The sequence below is a fragment of the Phocoena sinus genome, chromosome 17 (assembly GCF_008692025.1).
Source record: "Phocoena sinus isolate mPhoSin1 chromosome 17, mPhoSin1.pri, whole genome shotgun sequence".
Lineage (NCBI taxonomy): Eukaryota > Metazoa > Chordata > Mammalia > Artiodactyla > Phocoenidae > Phocoena > Phocoena sinus.
The window spans coordinates 8,729,841-8,735,430 of record NC_045779.1 but is presented as its reverse complement, the minus strand read 5'-3'; positions in this window follow the sequence as shown (position 1 = coordinate 8,735,430).

Below are 5,590 nucleotides of genomic sequence, written 5' to 3'. Positions count from 1 at the left end.
ACCAGAATTTAATTTCCTTTTACTTGTTTATTAGACTAGCCGTTCAGAAGTATGATGACAAGAACAGTCCCATGGAAATTTCATGACGTGCTGAAGATCCTACTGCCATCCACCTCCTAGGCCCATCATTCACATGGCATTGAGGTGTGGTGTCCTCTAGTTTGGTACAATGCGTTTGCCCCGTGTAAACTCAGGTTGATTCAGACAGAAAATGTCAACAGATGGTGCAGCTTATTAAAGAGCTGCATAAAAGTGTGGTCAAGAGCAATAGCTCTGTGGTTCGAGTCCCTGCAGGTAAATCACGGTTCTGTCAAGTGTCTTACTGAAGACCTCGGACAAATTGCTCAGACTCTCTGTGCCTCAGTTCGCTCAACTGTAATAAGACATACAAAGCTGAAAGAAGACTTGAGGGGAACAAAGCAAGCGATGTGTTTAGAAGTGTGCCTGAAACATGGTAAGCCCTCCATAAACATTTGTTATTATTATCACTGTAGGTTACAGCTATGAATTTGCCAATTAGATTTACCCTAGTATCAGCTTAAAGCATTCTGCTGCTCTGTTCCAGGATCAAATGAGAAGGCTTAACTTATTAGAACCAGTACAATGATACTTATTTCGTATGACTATTGGGCCCCTGAGAAATATATGTATGAAAACATAAGGAAACATAAGAGAGTATCTTACTTTTTCTTTCAGATGGGATTTAGGCCAGAGAAGTCTGCACATCTGAAGACTTATGTGGTGGAAGAAGTGAATGACTCCTGTATTTTTATTGTGCAAACACTGTTAGGTGTGTGCACATTTTCATAGTAGGTGGATGTTTCTCTAGTAGCTCTAAAAGGACATGAAATACTTCTCTCATTTCCCCCATTTTTTCTTTTTGGTAATTTGTATGTTACTTTCCTCTCTTTGTCCCTGTCTCCTTTCACCTCTTTCAAAAATAATACACAGCTTTTTTCTGTCATTCTAAAGGGGTCATGGGGACTTTAAACTAAATTGATATAGCTCTAAAGGAGAAAACGAGAGGCAAGGGAATACCCTGTGACTTTAGGATGGACAGATATGTGGTTTGACTGCAAATGTAGAGGCAGCTTTGATTGAGGTGAAACATGGGAAAGGTCCAAGAACAATCAGAGAAAACTTACAGACCTCCTGGGCAGAGGGAAAAGTCAGTGGGAGAAATGTGCCTTCAGAGAGGTGGGGAGGAAACAACTGGTTAAAAAGTTAGAGTGTCCATCATGTGGGGAAGTACACAGGAGCTGAGCCACGCTCCTTGCCAGGGCTGGAATGAAGGCAACGATGCACAGAGATTTACAGACTCACATCCACCCACCCAGGCACGCAGGCAGACATGCACAAGAACACACACACTTTTTAAGTGTCCTCTGACAGGGACAGGGCCAACTGCACACCTATGCTCCCCTGGCAGTGAACAAATGTGAACTTGGTGAATGGGAAAAATGATCTGTCTCTGTGCAGATCACCGCAGAGGCAACTGAGGGAAAGAGCAGCAGAAGCTGTTGTTTTCAAGGTTCCCGTAAGTCAGGCTCTGATGGATTTGCCCTGAGCCCTCTTTTTGCCCCATCGCGTCACGTACTGTGACTTTCCTGCTCATGGCCTCTGAAGGTGAGGAAACTCAGCCTGGGTCCTGCTATCAGCACTTGGACTGATTTCTTTGTTCGCTGTTGCTCAGATACCGGCCGTGAACCAAGGAAGCAATTTCCATGTGGATGGTAATTTAAGGCTATCGTTTTCACACTCCCAAAACTCTAGTATGTTGGGTATTAGAAACAGCATTACACACAGAGAGGGGTGTAGGCTTCACAGGTAACCATGAGAGCTGCAGAAGGGCATCTTGGAGGTGTTCTTGCAGGTTTCAGGAAGCACCACGGAGAAGCAGAAGGTGCTGGGAAGTTGGAGATGAGTGAATGCAACGCAAGAACTTAGTGGAGAAGCAAGAAGAATAGTTGTGACACCTGATACGGGGGGGAAGTTATAAAACCAACTGTCGGTAATTCGAAAACGGGGGAATAAGAGAAATGGCTTATGGGAACTGGGGAAGGAGAATCTCTCTCTAGTAAATCAGGGATTGAGCAACCACTAAAGGAAAGCTGTTTGTTTTGGTCATTGAACATGAATCCAATCTAGGGGGATGAACTAGCATTTATGAACTAAAAAGAAAAACATGATTCATTTTTATTTTAATAGAAAGGTCTAAAGAGGAACACTATAAAATACCAGTGGTATGCACTGTGCCACACTGACGGAATAGGAACACTAACAAGAATAAAGGGTAAAAGGCGGGAGTCTATGTTTCACTGTAGCTTATGTGTAACATAATATGACAAAAGATGGAGAATAATCTGGCTTTAGTGGATATAAAATATTATTATATCTGAGATTCTCCTGTGACCTGCAAGAAAAATTGCTGCACAGGAAACAAGATTTGGGAAGGAATAGCTTACAAAATGTGTGTACATGCTACATCTTTTGGGGGAAAATTAAGCAAACATGAACTCACGTTAGAGGTCGTAAGTGAAAGGGCAGTCTAAGACCAGAATAATAAATGATACTAATTTAAAAATTCATAGAATAGACATTTCTCCAAGGAAGGTATAAAAAGGGCAATAAACACATGGAAATATTCTCAGTGTCGTAAGTCTTCAGGGAAATATAAATCAAAATCACAATGAGATACTACTTGACACCCACTAGGATGGCTAGAATCAAATAGTCAGATAATAGCAAGTGTTGATGAGGGTGTGGAAAATTGGAACCCTTGTACATTGCTGATAGAATATAAAATGGTGCAGTCATTTAAGAAAAATGTTTGGCCATTTTTCAAAAGAATAAACATAGAGTTACCATTTGATCCAATTATTCCATTCCTAGGTATATACCCAAGAGAAATGAAAACATACGTCCACATGAAACCTTGTATACAAATATTTATAGAACAACACTATTCATTATAGTCAAAGGTAGAAACAACCCAACTGTTGTCACAAGTATGGGGTGATGACAGAAACCTTAGAGAAAGGTGTTGGTGACAGTGGTAGTGAGGTCCCAATAATTAACTCTAAACCACAATGTTTTCAAGTTTATTTTTTAGGAGGTACTGGAAAACTGCATGGAGTCTATAGAAAGGATTTAATGTCAAATGGGTTAAGTTCTTGTACTTCGCTTTTACCATAGAAGAGATAAATATTAGGTGTGTATATTAGTCTCAAATTTTTAAGGACTTCATATTACACCAAAAATTTGGACTTTATTCTGAGACTAGGGAGCCAATATCTCAGGGGACAGACACAGTAATATCTTATATCATAAAGATGATCCTGGAAGCAGCATTTAGGATGGGTAGGAAAGAGATGGGAGTCAGTGAGATCAGTATATGCCTTAGCTTTTGGCTTTTAGAAAAAACTCAGGGTGAAGAAACCAAAACCTAAGCTAGGGCAATGATCACTGGAAAGCAAGACAGGGAATAGGGTTTGAAATACATTTTGGAGGACAATCAGACAAGACTTAGTAACAAATCAATTTTGATGTATATGGAAATGTTTTCTAAATTGAATGACCAGGTGATTATAATGCATTAATTGATTTATGAAATATAAGGAGGAATGAAGGGTTGAGGGCGGCAATAACCCCATATCTATGCTATTTAGCTAAAGTATGTGATTGCGTTTGGGACTCTCGCTACAGTGAGAGGTCAGAAATGGAGATCAAATTAGATTTGAGAACTTTCTGATGCATAACCGAAGCTATATGAAAGGAGTATGTCACACAAGTTGAGAGCAGAAGAGAAACAGAAAAGAGCTGAGGACAAAGTCGTAGGGACAAACGCTATTTAAGAGGCAAGATAAAGAAAACGAGTAAGCAAAGGAGGTTGAGAAAGCCAGACAGGTGGACAAGCAGGTGAGAGGTGCAGTGGAGGCTAGTGGAGGGGTCTCAGGAAATGGAGGTGGTGGACAGGGTCAAAAGGAAAGCAGGCTTCCCTAAGCTGGCACCTGGCTAATGATGCAGTCACGTAAGGCAGGTGAGTCATTGCACTCTTAACTCAGGGCCAAAATGTTTCTTAAACTACATTAAAAAACTCGTGTAGATAATTTAATGTAAAAATGATGCTCAAACAGTATATCAAGTATTTGGAACAGGGTACCAGGGCCACCTGAAATATTTTCAAAGTAAACTCGGGAGCAAGTTTTACTTCTTCCACTACTAACCAGAATGGGGCATCTTGATGACTTTCATTAGATTTCTGACATGGTATCCCTGACCTATACCAGTGAGGAAAAGAAATATTCTTTATTACAGCTTGACAGACACACGAAGAGAAAGCTTCCCGGACCACATAAACGGAAAAGCGAGAGAGACGCTGTCCACCTTCGCGGGCGATTCCGCGGCTCTTCCTGCCCCTGCTCCCCTTGCTGTCAAGGCTCGGAACACGGGGATGGGCCGCAACTCCATCCCACAGCCTTCCCTGAGGAAAGGCTGTGCACTGGAAGAGGGAAAGAACTGGGGGGAGCATTTACCCAGAGTTGGTAATTCTGAAAGTTATTCTGCTGTTATTTAGGTATCTGAGGGTGCGCAGTGATACTCTTCTTAGATGATAGGACATGCTGGAAAAAGCCAGTCCCCTCGCACAGACCCAGACTGAGTCTCAGGAGCACCAACGTCTTCTGTTTCCCCTTCCAGTTGAACCACTAACCAGGATACTCCATTCCCCAGCCCTGCCACGTAAGAGAATTCTCTGTAATGAATTAAAATAAGAGCCTAACTATTTAAAATATCTTAAAAGGTAACAATTATCTTCGTTGCACTGAGGACCCACCTGCATTTCTGACAAGCACTCGGCATTGGGTGCTCTACTTGGGGCAGGGCTGTAGCATTTGATGAGCTTGAGATGGGAGAGTGGGATTTCTGATACACACATTTGGTTTCCAAGGTGACACAGGATGTGCTAAGGAATTGAAAAGGCCTAGGCCTTCTTTTTTAAACAGCACGAACTCAGAACTATGGGGGTCAGTCCAGGAAATAAAGGACAGTATTGGGTCACTTAGAGATGACAGGGTGGAGAAGGCTTGATGAGGTGTTGCACACTGAGGCAACATATCTGATGTACAGTTGTTCCATCCATTTCTTTAAGGGACATTTCTATAGGCAAATTCATCTTTTAAAAAATGTTTAAGATGGTATATACTTCCAAAGGATACAACAGTATTTTCTGTTTTGTGAAAAATAGTGTCGCAAATATGAACAATCATGGGAAAATTTCCACATGGCTTAACGACTACATTATTACTTTAAGGTTTTGCTGTTAACCTCATTAAAGTTGACTTTTCCCAAGAAGATGAGATATCTGCATTTTCAAAGGCGATGACAAACAAATACATTTATAACTCACTGACTGACAAAGAGCTAGCGAGATGTGGCTTATTCTAAAGCTGTTAATGTGTATATCATTCTCAATCTTATTATTACCGTATGTCTCATAGAACAATCACTTTCTCTTGATACGTACAGCACATCACTCTCCATAAAAGTTGCACTTAACCCATATGTAGTTCTTGATCACCAGCCATAGACT